The 16,852-nt window shown below is 51.6% G+C and overlaps 1 protein-coding gene across 3 annotated transcripts in view; it reads left to right on the top strand.

Moving 5' to 3' along the window:
* Positions 1-16,852, top strand: part of PTPRA (protein tyrosine phosphatase receptor type A) — a 112,663-nt gene that overhangs the window by 27,262 nt on the left and 68,549 nt on the right. The window lies entirely within an intron of this gene.

The raw sequence follows: 16,852 nt of genomic DNA, 5'->3' as shown, positions 1-16,852 counted from the left end.
TTGTTCACTGTTTCAAAGGACACCTTCCAGCCAGAACAGGTTTGATGCAGGGATGGTGTTGCTCAGAGCAGCACACCGAGATGTGCCTGTGAATCCTGGTGATGCTTATGACCAAGGTCTTCTCTTCAGGCATTTCTTTCTGCTGTGGCTTTCCCAGATTCCCCCTGTCTGGAGATGAAGTGTCCTGCTGACACTGGGTGCTTCACCAACTACACTAGTTTATGGTTTCATATAAAACATCTTTGAACCCTTTGCAGATTCGGTGTGATGCCTCTTGTGCCGAACTGAAGTCAGGCGTAACTCTGATGGGTGACTAAATGCTTCCCTTGGGAACGGTGTGATACTTAGGGAGGAGTTGCAGGTCTGTTTGTGTGTGTATTGAATGAGTTTCACGTTATGTTTTCCTATGTGTGTGTTTCAGGCTGCTTGGCTCACTTCTTGATTTGGGGGAGACTCCTATTGGGATCAGCACCTGAATTAAGCCCAACAATGTACTGAGAAGTGGCCAACCGCCCTTTGTCTTTGGGGTGTGCTTTCTCCATAGCTGGAAGGGATTAAGTTCAGTGAGACTAAAGTCAAGAGATAGAGAAGAAATGGAGACGTTTCCCTGTGATGCACACCATCAATGTTAATAGCCCAGACTCTATCTGTTTCTCAGTTTTTGCTTATTTGGGAAAAGCCTTTTTGGAGAAGCAAGAGACTGATGAATGTGTTCGGATATCTGCCATAATCACAAAATCCCAGCCTGGAAGGGAGCTTAAAGCTCATCCAGTTCCACCCCCCTGGCATGGGCAGGGATGCCTTCCACAAGAGCAGCTTGCTCCAAGCTCAGTCCAACCTGGCCTTGAGCACTGCCAGGGATGCAGCACAGGCTTCCCATTGCTTTCTCTGAATCCTATCCTTGTGTTTATCAGGAAACTTTGGAATTTAGGTGAAAAAGGAAGGAAAATCTCTTCATTACTGCGAGGGCTAGGTCAGCATCTTGTGTTGAAATCACTGTGAGAGCAATTAGAGGACACTTGGGAAGTGGAGAGCTGAGCTAAGCAGAGCCAAGCTGAGCTTGAAAGCTCCCTTGGTTTGAGCGCATCCCTATCAGCAAGGTGCAGTGGGACCAGAAACCTTTTTATCAGTGCCTCTAAAGGGCAAGAAGACGAATTTCCCAAAGGAAATTTCCCAAAGGTTGGGCTTCTTCCCTAAAGTTTGTTTTCCGAGGAGAAAACCAGATACACTGGGAAGTGGGTATCTCCAGACAAGTACCTGCAGGCACTGGGGTGCATACCCACATGTAGGGACATGGAATGCTATCCCAAATAGCCCAGAACCTGAGAAAACAGAGATAAAATCAAAAGACAACTGAAGTTAATTGTGCTTCCAGGGCAATTGGAGATTGCTTGGAATGTTGTGGGATTTCTGAGGCCTCCCAGTGCAATTTCGGGCTGAGGTTTGGGAGGTTTGGGTGCTGTGGTTGTTAGTGCCTCCCTTGTGACTGTCACCTATTGCTGCCATTGGCCAGTGACAGCTTTTGGGCTGTGGATGGCACAGATGTCACCACCAAAACAGTTATCTTCTATTGCAAGGTCTTTATGTCACTTGGCTCTACGGATCCCTTCATGGAGAAGCCCACGCTTGCTCTTTAAACTGCACAAGTTTGGCTTCAGTGTAAGTTTTGGGTTTAGATTAAAAACCAACAAAAAACAAAGGCATTTTGAGATGTGACCGGATTGCGTTCTTCTTTCACCCACATACTTTCCCCTTTGTTTCCATCCTCACCAAAACCTGACCTATGTTCTGTGTTTGGGGCAGTGGGGTTGCCATCCTGGCTTTGAACTTAATGGGCTTCTCCAAAGTGCCTTCAGAAGAATCATGGAATCCCAGCCTGGTTTGGGTTGGAAGGGAGCTTAAAGCTCCTCCATCTCCAACCCCTGCCCCGGGCAGGGAAACCTTGCACTAGAGCAGCTTGCTCCAAGCCCCTGTGTCCAACCTGGCCTTGAACACTGCCAGGGATGGGGCAGCCACAGCTTCTCTGGGCACCCTGTGCCAGCGCCTCAGCACCCTCCCAGGGAAGAGCTTCTGCCTAAGAGCTCATCTCAGTCTCCCCTCTCTCAGCTCAGCTGTGTTTATCACCCCTCCATCCCATCTTTTGGACCACGGAGCAATTTCAGCCACATTTCAGCAGCTTCAAAGCCTTCAAATCTTTCAAGTTGTGTGATAACTGAACAGCAGGGAGATAGAGCAGAGAGCTCACAGCACTTCCCAGGCTCAATGGAAGCTCTGTGGTGTAAATTCACTTCTTAGATCACCCGTGTTTGATTTGCAGGGTGATGCCGACCCCTCGGTTGAGCTCATGGTGCTGTCAAAGCCTCACGTGTGATACAGGATGCTTGTTTCACCCTCTGTGCTGCATTAACCCCATTGTACTGCTGGGTGATTTCACCTCTGTTCTCTCAGAGGCACGTGCTGCCTTTTTGACAGGCATTAGCAGAGTTACCAGCAGCTCCTCACCCATCTAAAACGCTCTGTAAATGCCTCGAGTATCTGAAGCATCACGTTGCAAAGTGTGAAATTGAAGATGCAGCCCCGCTTTAAGGCTTTCGCTCCGTAAGCAGCAGAACTAATGTAGCTCAGCATCCTAATGAGGGACTGAGTTATCCTTTGGTGCTGTTAGAGAATGGCTGCTGTTGAGCTTCACCCTTCAAACCTCCCTGGCAGGCTGCTATTCCTCTTGGGAGGAGCCTTGCAGGGAGCCGGCATCAACTGCCAGCGAGTGGCAGGAGGGAAAGTTCAACTTGATGGTTTCAGGGAAACAGCCCCAAAATGACATTCTCTATATAATGTGTAAAAGACCTTAGGTAAGGAAGGAGGAGGGATTGGTGTCCCCCAACACAAGAGGGATGTGGAGCTGTTGGAGTGAGGCCAGAGGAGGCCATGGAGATGCTGCGAGGGCTGGAGCAGCTCTGCTCTGGAGCCAGGCTGAGAGAGCTGGGCTGGGGCAGCCTGGACAAGAGAAGGCTCCTCAAGGGGTGACCTTAGAGCAGCTCCAGTGCCTGAAGGGGCTGCAGGTAAGCTGGAGAGGGGCTTGGGACAAGGGATGTAGGGACAGGCCAAGGGGAATGGCTTGAACCTGCCAGAGGGGTGACTGAGATGAGCTCTTAGGCAGAAGCTCTTCCCTGTGAGGGTGCTGAGGTGCTGGCACAGGGTGCCCAGAGAAGCTGTGGCTGCCCCATCCCTGGCAGTGTTCAAGGCCAGGTTGGACACAGGGGCTTGGAGCAAGCTGCTCTAGTGGAAGGTGTCCCTGCCCATGGCAGGGGTTGGAACTGGGTGAGCTTTAAGTTCCCTTCCAACACAAACCAGTCTGTTGTATGCCCTTCTGCTCTTTACTTGGATGGAGGGCCTCCAAAAGCAAAGAGAGTTTTAATTTAGATGCCCTTAGCTGTGAAATGTGCATCGAAAAATCCCCAAACATGCAAATTCTGCTCTAATTACTGAGTTCTCCACATGGAGCTTTTCTATCCTGGGGATGCTCTTCATATGTTCCCACCGAGACAGTGCAATTCCTGCTGCGCAGCACCCGGAGCAGCGCGTTGACACCCTGTTGATTGGGAACCCAAAGTGTTTTAAGACCCTGATGGGAAATTACAGCAAACAAGAGCTGTTGGCAACCAGCTTCCACATCGAAACCCTCCGTGAACACAACCCACTACAATTATAGCAGCATTCCCAGGTCAGGAAACCAATGCAGTGAGTGCTGTATTCCTGTGTGTGATATTTATGACACACAATGTTATCTTTGTGATTGTTACGTCTGCTTTGCTGCAGTGCAATTAGGGAGGGGCTGAGGTTAATGGTAATGTTAATGCTGTGCGTGTTCTTAATTTAGAGCCTGAATGCTGTCCTTCAGCAGGGAGTGAGCAACAGGAATCATTCATGCTATTGTGCTGCTGTCACATCTGTGGGTAAGGAGATGGCTGCAGCACAGCCTGAATCAGCTGAGATCACCCTGCATGGTTCATTCACGGTGTGGTTTAGGTTGGAAGGGACCTTAAAGATCATCCACTTCTCATCTCTGGTGTATTCTCCTGCTAATAGGACGTTGGAAAGTCGTGAGGGTCTTAATGGATGGACTTGCTCTGAAACCAAACCTCGTGCTTGGGCAGTGTCTGTCTCTATAGACTTCATCCAGCCCAGCTTCAGCTCAGAGAGAGGAACCATTGCTATGTACTTGTTCTGACACAATGTGATTGCAAACCCCCCTGTGTGCTGGGCTGCACACCCAGAGCGTGAGCAGCAGCTCAGGGAGGGGATCCTGTGCTTCTGCTGTGCTCTGGGGAGACCCCCTCTGCAGCCCTGATCCAGCTCTGGGGCAGCAGCACAAGAGGGACGTGGAGCTGTTGGAGCGAGGCCAGAGGAGGCCATGGAGATGCTGCGAGGGCTGGAGCAGCTCTGCTCCGGAGCCAGGCTGAGAGAGCTGGGCTGGGGCAGCCTGGACAAGAGAAGGCTCCTGAAGGGGAGACCTGAGAGCAGCTCCAGTGCCTGAAGGGGCTGCAGGAAAGCTGGAGAGGGGCTTGGGACAAGGGATGTAGGGACAGGCCAAGGGGAATGGCTTGAACCTGCCAGAGGGGAGACTGAGATGAGCTCTTAGGCAGAAGCTCTTCCCTGTGAGGGTGCTGAGGACTCACCAGTGTTATGCAGATGGGCACCCCTTGTATTCTGAGTTTCGGCTGAGGAGCACACCCAGGGGGAGATTGGCTTGGTTTTGATTCTGTACTGTCTGGTGAGGGTAGCAGAAGGGGAGGAGAACTCCTGCAGCCCCCAGGATCAGGTCCTGCTGCTGCTAGTGGATCTCACAGGACTGCCTTTACCATAGGGAAGTTCAACTGCTGGTGATGCTCAGCTTCCAAACGCATTGAAATCCATCTTTTTGCACCAATTTCAGGTTAGAAAGACATTAAGTGCAAGTTCCTTTGTCTAGAATCTGCAATGTCGCAGCCATCTCCGGGTGGTTATAGAGGAAACACACACAACCACGCTGCCCAGCATCCAGCTTCAGCTCTCAGCTCACAATAAAAAGCTTCTTTGCTAAAGCCCAATTGCGGCCACCACAGCAGAGGCTCAGGAAGCACCAAGAGGTTTGGCTTAATTTTAGAAGCAAAGCAAAACCCAACTTCAGAGAGCGCTTTTGGTGCTGGACTTCCTCAGTTGAGGCCTCCAAGCCCTTCACAAGAGTGAGAAGCATCCCCCGGGGCCGCAGCCATCCTGGGGTTGTGGATTGAATGACTTCAGGATCTTTTTTTGGTGTCATTTGTGACTTTAATTTATTGCCTCCTCTGTCAACCACAGATATGTTTGTTATTCGCAATGACATGGCCAAAAGAAAAAAGGGGGGGAGGAAAAAGAGCTTTATTTGGATTTTGAAGTCATTCTTGCTCTTGGCCTTGCTGTTTGTTGCAATGAAATCCTTTCGGAAGGCTTGTGGAGAGGGCTGGGGTGAAAGAGCTCAGCAGGACACGTGCTGGGCAGCAGTGGTGTGAGCCCAGGGAAGGGTAAGAATGAAGGTTTCCTGCCTTCAACGGGACTGTTTAGTGCAGTGTTCACCCAAGTCAATTCTGTACATGGAATATTATAACATTATAGCTGTGTCCTCAGCATAAGGAGAACATGGAGCTGTTGGAGCAAGTCCAGAGGAGGCCACAAGGATGCTCAGGGGCTGGAGCAACTCCTGTATGGAGACAGGCTGAGAAAGTTGGGGCTGTTCAGCTGGAGAAGAGAAGGATGCATGGAGACCTCAGAGCAGCCTTCCAGTATCTGAAGGGGGCTACAAGGATGCTGGAGAGGGACTCTTCATCAGGGACTATAGGGACAGGACAAGGGGTGATGGGTTCAAACTTAAACAGGGGAAGTTCAGGTTAGATATAAGGAAGAAGTTCTTCCCTGTGCGGGTGCTGAGGCACTGGCACAGGGTGCCCAGAGAAGCTGTGGCTGCCCCATCCCTGGCAGTGTTCAAGGCCAGGCTGGACACAGGGGCTTGGAGCAACCTGCTCTAGTGGAAGGGGTCCCTGCCCATGGCAGGGGTTGGCACTAGATGAGCTTTGAGGCCCCTTCCAACCCAAACCATGCTGTAATACTATGAAGTATTCAGGGGCAGCTTGTTCAGGGCTCTGTAGACCCTCTGCCCTGCTGCTACAACACATGCCTTTAGGGGTGGCTCTCACCCGTCTTCTCTTATTGGCTTGAGTGCACCCTTCAGGCAGCATGGGGCCCATGCAAATAAGACCTCAGAGCAGCCTTCCAGTATCTGAAGGGGGGCTGTAGGGATGCCGGGGAGGGACGCTTCATTAGGGACTGTAGTGACAGGACAAGGGGTAATGGGCTAAAACTGAAACAGGGGAAGTTTAGATTGGATATAAGGAAGAAGTTCTTTCCTGTAAGGGTGGTGAGGCACTGGAATGGGTTGCCCAGGGAGGTTGTGAATGCTCCATCCCTGGCAGTGTTCAAGGCCAGGTTGGACAGAGCCTTGGGTGCCATGGTTTAGTGTGAGGTGTCCCTGCCCACGGCAGGGGGATTGGAACTGGATGATCTTAAGCTCCTTTCCAACCCTAACTATTCTGTGATTCTAAGTTGATTTTTGTAGGGGTAGACAAATCACATCTCCAAAACTGCCATCATTTCAACATCCAGCACAACACTGCAACTCTTGGCTTTGAGGAGTGGCCTGAATCAATGATCTCAGCCCAGGCTCCCTTCCACCACGTGCTGTTACATGGTGAGTGAGCCCACTACATCGAAGGAGATGCTCGGTGCGAAGGGAATTGCAAAGGTACCTGGGGTTCAGGTCCTTTGTACCTCCCTGCCCTTCCCTGAGCACACTCCACATGCTCCCTGTGCTGCAGAGAGCTGGTGTTGAAAGCCTTCCTCTTTCTCTCTCCATCCCATGGCTTGGGAAGCTGTTGTACCTCATGGGTACAGCATGGTGGGTTTTGGCAGCCTCAGGAAAATCCCTTTCCCTGCTGCTGCTGTTTAAAATAGGGAATAAAAGGCTGTATCTTCCAAAGAAGAAAGTTGTGGAGGTGATGCTTGCATGCACATCACTCTGTTCGAGGTGGTCACATTATATCTATTGAAGCTGTCTCTGCTCCTGATGCCCTTCTCATCCTCTGAATTCTAAAGGCTTTTCTGTGGTGTTTAAGGAAAGATTGATGTGCTTGGAGGTCTTTTGGCACCATGGCATTCCAGTTCGGATACAGTTGAGCATCAGGCTACAAGTAATCCATAGAATGGGTGGAAAAAGGATCAGGTTTTGCATACATCAAGGGATTGATGCAGCAGCATGGTGTGATTGCTGGAAAAAATCATTGGGATATCAAGGATAGCAGGAACAGGAGTGCTGAAGATATAGGATTGTATTTACATTAAAAAGAGCTTTCCTTTGCCTTTGTTATGGATGTTAGGGGAAGGTGTGTGGGCAGGAGTTGTGGAGTCTGGGCACCTATAGGGGGAAAGCTTCCAATGGGTATTTCCGGGGTGAATTGGGCTCTCAGTGTCCTGAGGTTCCCTGGCAGAGGGGAATAAGCTGGAATTCTGGGCTTAGAGGGAAGCTGAAGCCGGAAATCCGGGATTACTGTGGGGATATTTGCTCATGGTGAGCAGATCCACAAGATGTGCAATGGTGGTCGGAGAAGCGTGGAGCAGCAATGCCGGATACGGGGCAAATATCCACGTACTGGTTAATGAAACCACCCAAACCTCAGTGCCTAAGCTAGTTGTGCACGGAGAGGAGGTGGAGAAGCCAAACCTGGGAGGAGCTTTGGTACCCAGCGATGAAAAGCTGCTTCCTGAGTTGGATGCAAGGATGGATCCTGGAGGTCAGAGCACCGCAGGGATATGGGCTCTCCTACTGGGAGCTGCATTCCCTTTGCACTGGGTGCTCCCTATTACTTCACTGGGGTTATGACTTCCTGGTCAGCACATGGAGGGGTGGGATGGGGAAGGAAGTGACACTTGCTTTCTTGGCAGTCCATTTCCAAGCTCTGCAGATGCAAGGCTGGCTCTGAGAGCTCAGTGTCACCAAAGCCCATAGGAATAACACTCTTCAGAGACAATCCTGCAGGTACATGGGGTGGAAGTAACCTGAAACGTGGCATTTGGGGTGTGACAGAGGAAGATTGTGACCCATCCGGTTTGGTTTGGTAACCATGGAAAAGGGCTTCGTGCTTTATTTTCACCTTTTTGTGTTATTTACCGAGGGTTTTAGATGGGGTTTGGGTGCTCCCAAGCCTCTTGCTGCTGTCTGGATGGAGCTGGGCTCTGTTTCCCTTCACACAGTTGCAATCAGGCAGGAAATGGGTTTCTTGTCTGCTGAGCCAGCCTGGGTTTCTCGACAGCAAAGCTCCCTCCTTGCTCTCACCCTGCTTCCCACTGGGAATGGCTCCAGCTCTGCTCCTCCATGCAATTCCTCCGGAGCAATACGGAGCCAAAGCTTTCTGTCCCTAAAACCCCTGGCTCTGCACGATGCAGCTTGGGGTTTTCCTACCTTTACACCTCAGATCAAGCACCGTTCCCTGCCTCTTTTCCTATCACTGTACAAACTGTGGCTGTCACACCCACCGGCTTCCTTTTAGCTTTTACTCAGAGCTGGACTCTGGGTGCCTTGAATAAAGCGGTTTCTGCTGGGATGTGGCTTTCCTCCTGGCATGACCAGACTCTCAATGTGACATTCAGAGCTGTAAAACACTCGCTGACAATAGCTGGTGTTGTTCAAAGAGTGGCATAAATAATCAAGGGGTTTTTTTTTTACCCTTTCCTTCTCTTTTTTAATGCAAGAAGAATAACATCTCCCCAGGCTGGCCGGGGAGGAGGCTGTGTGCACGCACAAGGGTGTAGCATGAAGGGAATATCAGGAAATGGGGGACTTTAGGTTGGTACCTTGGATGTTTTCAGCATCGTGGTGCTGGGGTGGCTCTTCAGTCATAGAATGGTTTGGGTTGGACCTTAGAGCTCCTCCAGCTCCAACCCCTGCCACGGGCAGGGACCCCTTCCACTGGAGCAGCTTGCTCCAAGCCCCTGTGTCCAACCTGGCCTTGAACACTGCCAGGGATGGGGCAGCCACAGCTTCTCTGGGCACCCTGTGCCAGCGCCTCAGCACCCTCCCAGGGAAGAGCTTCTGCCTAAGAGCTCATCTCAGTCTCCCCTCTGGCAGGTTCAAGCCATTCCCCTTGGCCTGTCCCTACATCCCTTGTCCCAAGCCCCTCTCCAGCTTTCCTGCAGCCCCTTCAGGCACTGGAGCTGCTCTCAGGTCTCCCCTTGAGGAGCCTTCTCTTGTCCAGGCTGCCCCAGCCCAGCTCTCTCAGCCTGGCTCCAGAGCAGAGCTGCTCCAGCCCTCGCAGCATCTCCATGGCCTCCTCTGGCCTCGCTCCAACAGCTCCACGTCCCTCTTGTGTCCTCCTGGCATGTGGTCCTGTGGAAAGCCTGGCTCCCTTCTGCCTGACCTCCTAGGAGATGCTCAGGTCCCTTTCTCCCCTGGTGCCAGCAGCTTTGTGTGCCCAGAGAGAAACAAGCACAAATCTGTGTGGATTTGTGCAGCTACCACATACAAGCTTTTCCTTGTCTTCCCATGTGCACCTGGGTCCATCCCACCTCCATTGTATTGATAGGTGAAAAGCAGGGGGTGAAGCCTCGCTGCTTTCACTTAATTGTTGGCTTACTCAACTTAGAATCAGCCAAATGAGAGTTAAAGTTAAAATTTTGATGAAGAAGCCGCCAGAAAAAGTAGCATTTGGGTAAAATCTCATCCCAGATCCTCAGCCCAGGGTCTGGAACTCTCCTTTTCTATAGCTTCAGTAGAAAATACATTGGGTTCATTTTCTGCTTCCAATCTATACATTCATTGCTGTCCATACGCCCAATAGGTGATGTGATACCAGCATCATTTTGTCAGTGAGGCACCTTTTCAGTGCTGGGACCTGAGTGTGGGGGAGAGCAACTGATTTCCATCCTTTTCTCATCAACATCATCTTTATTTCCTGTAATTCTCTCCCCGAATCAGGATTATCAGCACTGGAGCAGCGATTTCTCTAAAACTATGGAAATCAAGCCCTGAAATAAATGTGCTTTGCCTCACGGATAAGTGGAGGGGAAAGCTTTAGTGCATCTTTTACACTGAGGCTGACCCCCACCTCATCCATTCAGACCGCATCTTTGTACGCACTGCTTTAAATATGCTTATTTCAACCACAAGTGTGTTCTAAACCCAAGGTTCCACTGAATGAAACCCCTGCAGTCACTGTGGCCGTGCACAGACTCTGCTGAGCACGTGATGTGGGTATCAATGAGCCCCGGAGGTTTTGTCTCAGGGCTGGATTAGGCACTGTTGCTACTGGTAACTGGAGGGCTGGGAGCAGCAGGGCCTTTCCCCCATGGAATGCACCACCGAGGCCTGGGAACCCAACGGGGTGGGGAGGACGTGCCCTGTGCAGCATCCCTGAATCATGGAATGGTTTGGGTTGGAAGGGACCTTAAAGCTCATCCAGCTCCAACCCCTGCCACGGGCAGGGACCCCTTCCACTAGAGCAGCTTGCTCCAAGCCCCTGTGTCCAACCTGGCCTTGAACACTGCCAGGGATGGGGCAGCCACAGCTTCTCTGGGCACCCTGTGCCAGCGCCTCAGCACCCTCACAGGGAAGGAGGGCATCAATGTCTCTTAGTGTCACTTAGTGTGTTTATAGATGCTTAATTCTCCTTTGCCCTCTGACAGCATCAAGAGGAAGCTTTTGTGTCTGGGAATGCTGTGGGTTGAGATGTTCTTACCTTCACTTTACTTTGAAAGTCCCTTCACGTGGGATTCATGGGATTCATACCCCGTGAAGCCTGTGTTGTAGCCGGGATGCAGTTGGGTTTTAGCCCCACTGCCTGCACAGGCATTCTGAGTCCCAGAGCAAACAGCAGTGGGTTTTTAATGGGAGGTAACACAAAAGGAGCTCACAGTCGGTGTGAGCTGCTTTCTGCTGCTGGGAGGGAAGCAGCAGCCTTGTTCTCTTGCCTTTCTCTGAGTCTATTGAAGTGGCTCCTGTCAATCACCGATGCCTTTATGTGAGCGCGTGGGTTCAAGCTGCAGAATCATCCCTGTGTCAGCGCTGGAGCCGTGCCTGCCCAGCTCGCTGGTGGTGCATGGAGGTACCATGTGCTGTTGTTTCTGCAGAGTCACTTTTGCCTGTCAGAGGTACAGCAATGGGTACAGCAGTAAAAGAGTGCCCTGTCAGAGGGGATGGCTCAGGCAGAGGTGGGGAAGGGCAGGATGGGTTCAAGCACCCCAGAGCTCTGCCTTGTGCCGGAGCAGTCGTTTGCGTTAAGGAAACAATCCCAATGTGGGAGTTGCTGCCATCCCATAAATGCTTTCTAAATGAGATCTGATGCAAGTGACAGGCTGAGAGAGCTGGGCTGGTTCAGCCTGGAGAAGGGAAGGCTCCTGAAGGGGAGACCTTAGAGCAGCTCCAGTGCCCAAAGGGGCTGCAGGAAAGCTGGAGAGGGGCTTGGGACAAGGGCCTGTAGGGCCAGGCCAAGGGGAATGGCTTGAACCTGCCAGAGAGGAGACTGAGATGAGCTCTTAGGCAGAAGCTCTTCCCTGTGAGGAGCTGTTAGAAAACTGCTGTGCTTTGGAGCCCATCAGTGCCAGCAACACCTGAGGACAAGAAAGCAGAATTCAAGTGCCAAGACATTACAGGTCTCAGACAATGACCTCAAAGATGCAGAGGGACGTCTGGGCTGAATAAGGGTAAAAAGTGTGCTCAGAGGGAGATCCCCATTTCCACACAGCACCAGGAAGGCAGGTGGGGAGGAAAAGACCTTCCTGAGGCATGCAGAAATATTCTGGGGTCTTCCAAATCCCACTGCAACCAGAAAGGCTTTCTAGAGGAGTAAGGAGGTGAGGAGCGCACATTCAGAGCTGTTCATCTCCTCTAAGGCTGTAGCATTTAAACAGGAGAGTGCTGGTGGCTTGGAAACCTGCTCCTAAAGAGTTAAACTGAGGTTCTGGAGACTGGCATGATGAAAATTCTGGAACAGTACATTTAAATTGCAGGGAATGCTGAGCTTGTCCAACTGGATCGTCAGGCCGCAGGTTCCCCCAAAGAGGGCTTTGATTTTCCAGCACAACACCCAAAATTCTCTCCTGCTTTTAGAGCACACATGTGGAATCACGCTCCCTATTGCACAACGCGACTGGAGGAGCAATTCCAGGTATCATAGAATCACAGGATCCCACAGTGGTTTGGGTTGGAAGGGACCTTAAAGGTCCTCCAGCTCCAACCCCAGCCACGGGCAGGGACACCTTCCACTAGAGCAGCTTGCTCCAAGACCCTGTGTCCAACCTGGCCTTGAACACTGCCAGGGATGGGGCAGCCACAGCTTCTCTGGGCACCCTGTGCCAGCGCCTCAGCACCCTCCCAGGGAAGAGCTTCTGCCTAAGAGCTCATCTCAGTCTCCCCTCTGGCAGGTTCAAGCCATTCCCCTTGGCCTTGAAGGTGGTTGATGAATTTCTTTGGTTTTCCTTAGACCTGTGAAGAGCCCATGATTTTGGGGGCAGCAGCTGTGTACTCAACAGTTCGGTTTAGATGTCTCTTTGTAGCCTCCCCTATTAATGCCTGTTGCAGGTGATGCTCCTTGTAGGTTGGACCCTACAAGGGATATAAGGAGGAAGATCTTTCCTGTTAGGGTGGTGAGGCATTGGAATGGGTTGCCCAGGGAAGCTGTGAATGCTCCATCCCTGGCAGTGTTCAAGGCCAGGTTGGACAGAGCCTTGGGTGCCATGGTTTAGTGTGAGGTGTCCCTGCCCATGGCAGAGGGGTTGGAACTGGATGATCTTAAGGTCCTTTCCAACCCTACCTGTTCTATGGTTCTATGATCCTATGGCCCGTCAACACACAGGGTCTTCTGATGCTGGACCCTGCAGCAGCCAGGCTAAATTTCACTGCTCAGTGGTCTCCATAAGACCCTGTGGTGAGACTGCCTTGGCTACAGCCGGGCTGAGACGCAAAGCCACGCTCCTCCTCCTGCCCCTGTGCCTCCTGCTGCCAAGGCTGGAAGATGACCTCAGGCACTGAGTGCCTGACCATCATATGAGCTGTAGAGATGGGTTTCACTTCCTTCGTGCCTAATGCAGCAAAGAGCATGATCTGTGGTGGGGACACTGGCACAGGGTGCCCAGAGAAGCTGTGGCTGCCCCATCCCTGGCAGTGTTCAAGGCCAGGTTGGACACAGGGGCTTGGAGCAAGCTGCTCTAGTGGAAGGGGTCCCTGCCTGTTGCAGGGGTTGGAGCTGGATGAGCTTTAAGGTCCCTTCCAACCTAAACCCCTTTATGGTTCTATGGTCTAGGGTGAAATAAACCCCACAATTAGCCCTGCTAGAGAACCCTCTTCTATGCAAATCAGCTTTTTAATCTGTCACCCTCGTGCTTCCCTCCTACCTTTCCTGCATGGTTTGCCTGGTGGATGGGACAGGAGCCTCCAAGCTGGCATTCCATGGGGAGCAGGCTCCTTCTGGTGATGACCACAGGGCATCCCGGCCTGGTGATGTGATGCTAAGAGCTGTGCTGGCTGCTGGCAGCTGTATGTGGTACAGGACCTGATGTTAATCCAATCACCCTACTCATAGCTTAGAGACTTCCAAATCTGTCTGCACCGTGGTGCAGGCTTTGCAGTACTGATACTGAAGATGTTGGGGGGGATCTCAGTACTCTGCACCTTCCCTTTACTTGCTTCTTTAAAGCTTAGCTAATGAATCACAGCAGATAAATCATGGCACTAAGACAGGAACGTGGTGTCTGGGGGGGAGGCAGTCCTGGTTGGAGGTTTGCTTCCACTTGGGTGAGCAAATTTGAGCTGAAAATGTGTAGCTTTCCATAAAAGCCCCAAACCCAGCCCTTTGAAGCAGCATTTTGTACTTTAAACAAAGATTACAGTGGTACAGAGAGGAATTCCAGAGAACCAAATGACTTATTTTACTGCTGGAGCAGGGTCTCCACTCATGAAACCAAGCAGAAACCCCTGACGAGAGCTGAGCCCTCTTGTGTTCAGCAGCCTGAAGACTCGGGGATGTCCCTGATGGCTTGTAGCAAAGCCCCACAGCTGCACACAACATCTGGCTCCACAGTTCAAAGGTTTCCATCCATGAAGAGGTCCCCTCCGTGACTTTTGGCTCCGTTTTCCATCTCCAACATGTCCCAAGGTTACCAAGTTCCCATGGTGGGACTCCTCGAGCAGCGTCACAGGGATCCTGCTACCGGCATGATGAGTCCCGCAGGTTCTGTGCTGCAGCCGCTGCATCCCTCCCACAGGAACATCGCAGGCCCTTGCAGAAAGCAAATCAGGTCCTGGATCTTGGGCTGTTTGGGGGCATTGGGGTGGTGTGGACCAGGAAGGGGGTTCCTCCTCAGCTGCATCTCCAGAAGTTTGCCCTGTAGACCCTTTGTAATGTAATGACGCCCTTTACGAGATGCTTAATGCATCAAACCTGATGGATGTGAAGATTGGTGCTGTAATTCTCCTGATCCCCATGGACTTCAGTGGTGTTTGGGGGCTGTTTGTGTTAAAACACTGAATTCCATCCAGCCTAAAAGCTGTAACAGAGCCCACATTACTCATTGATGTGCTGAGCAGCCCATTAGAAGTGAAAGCAAAGGGTCCATCCCTTGCCTTGCTGGTCTTGCTGCTGGGGCAACCCCTGTCTTACATGGGAGGTGTTGTTTCAGGACAGTTATAACTGAATATAAGAAAATAAATGTTGATGGTTCTATATAAATTGTATATAAATTCTATATAAATTTTTTGGGGTTTATTCACAAACTTGGATGATGAACCCAAAATCAGAGACTGGCAGTAAAGCTTGGAGGTGAAACGCTCCACAATGGGCCACAGATATGATCCAAGGATTGGGAAGCTGTATGAGGAAAGGCTGAGAGAGTTGGGACTCTTCATCCTGGAGAAGAGAAGGCTCAGGGAGACCTTGTCACCATGTTCCAGTAGTTAAGGGATGACTACAAAGAAGATGGAGACTCCTTCATGAGTCGCATGTGTCAGACAAGGGGTGATGGGCACAAGTTACTGCTGGGGAGATTCCAACTGGACACAAGGGGAACATGTTTCCCAACGGGAGCAAGCAGCCACTGGAATAATCTCCCCTTGGGAAGTGGTGACTCCCCAGTATCGGGCACTGTTAAGATTGGGCTGGACAGGGTGCTGGGCCATCCAGTCTGAGTCATGCTTTGCCTGGAAAGGTTGGACCAGCTGATCCTTGAGGTCCCTTCCATCCTGGGATTCGAGGGTTCTGTGTCCCCATTCCCCTTCCAACCTGCTCCTAACAAACCCACAGGACAACTGAATCCTGCAAATGGGGTTTCCTCCTCCCTTCATAAATCTGTTTATTCACTGTGGAAGTCAAAGAGGAATAGGACTAAAAGGGTTGTAGATGTTTTGCTGCGTGAGAAATGAGACCTCAGCGACTGGGCTGCACATTGCCCTGTGTATGATGGGTTCAGCAGCTCTGGCAGCCCTGGCACGGAGCTCTGGAAGGCTGATGTGCCCTCCTGAGTTGTGTTCAAGTAGGGTCACAGCTTGTTTATGTATCTGCTTCATTGAATCACAGCATGGGTTGGGTAGAAAGGGAGCTTAAATCCCACCCAGCTCCAACCCCTGCCACGGGCAGGGACCCCTTCCACTAGAGCAGCTTGCTCCAAGCCCCTGTGTCCAACCTGGCCTTGAACACTGCCAGGGATGGGGCAGCCACAGCTTCTCTGGGCACCCTGTGCCAGCGCCTCAGCACCCTCCCAGGGAAGAGCTTCTGCCTAAGAGCTCATCTCAGTCTCCCCTCTGGCAGGTTCAAGCCATTCCCCTTGGCCTGTCCCTACATCCCTTGTCCCAAGCCCCTCTCCAGCTTTCCTGCAGCCCCTTCAGGCACTGGAGCTGCTCTAAGGTCACCCCTTGAGGAGCCTTCTCTTGTCCAGGCTGCCCCAGCCCAGCTCTCTCAGCCTGGCTCCAGAGCAGAGCTGCTCCAGCCCTCGCAGCATCTCCATGGCCTCCTCTGGCCTCGCTCCAACAGCTCCACGTCCCTCTTGTGCTGCTGCCCCAGAGCTGGACACAGCATAAATGCTTCTGTGATCCTAATACGCAGTCACCTTAATTTTGGTACTTCCATACATCCCCACCACTGTTTCTAACCTCCATTCATCCTTTCTAACCCAACCTAGGATTTCATCCCTCCCAATAATTCATTAACACACACACACACACCCAGATAGCCAGTTTTCCTGTATCTGCATCACCTGTAGCCCTGTTCCACCCCATGCAGACAGCCAAACCCTGGCTGAACACATGGACGCAAGCTCAGGTGAAAGGGTTTTGCTTGAGCACTTCCTCTCACTGTGACAAAGCTGATAAGAACCAGCAGCACCAACACACCCAGAGATAAACCAGAGGAGTTCAACCCTCCAAACCCCACTGACACATCCTGAAGGAGGAGGGGGAACCAAATCCATAAGGAAAACACGCTGCGTGTAACCAGGCCGTTTCCCTTGGCTGCTTTCCTTCCCTCGCTGTATTGCGTGTGCACGTAGGGATCATTCCCTTGTGTTTTCTGAGCTACCTTCTGGCTCTGCTCCCCTGGATGGGCACCCAGCAATGCTCTCCAGGTTGCTGCCAAAATGCAAGTCTCATGGTTTCTTAAGAATGCTGGAAAATCATGGAATGGTTCATGTTGGAATGGAGCTTAAAGCTCATCCACTTCCAGCCCTGTGCCATGGGCAGGGACACCTTCCGGTAGAGCATCTTGCTCCAAGCCCCTGTGTCCAGCCTGGCCTGGATGCAAAGAGA

This window comes from Pezoporus wallicus, unplaced genomic scaffold (genome assembly GCF_028554395.1).
Source record: "Pezoporus wallicus isolate ANWC-B61680 ecotype Strahan unplaced genomic scaffold, APGP_CSIRO_Pwel_v1 contig_6644, whole genome shotgun sequence".
Taxonomy (NCBI): Eukaryota; Metazoa; Chordata; class Aves; order Psittaciformes; family Psittacidae; genus Pezoporus; species Pezoporus wallicus.
The sequence above is the reverse complement of the archived record's forward strand: the minus strand, read 5'-3'. Positions and strand labels throughout refer to the sequence as shown.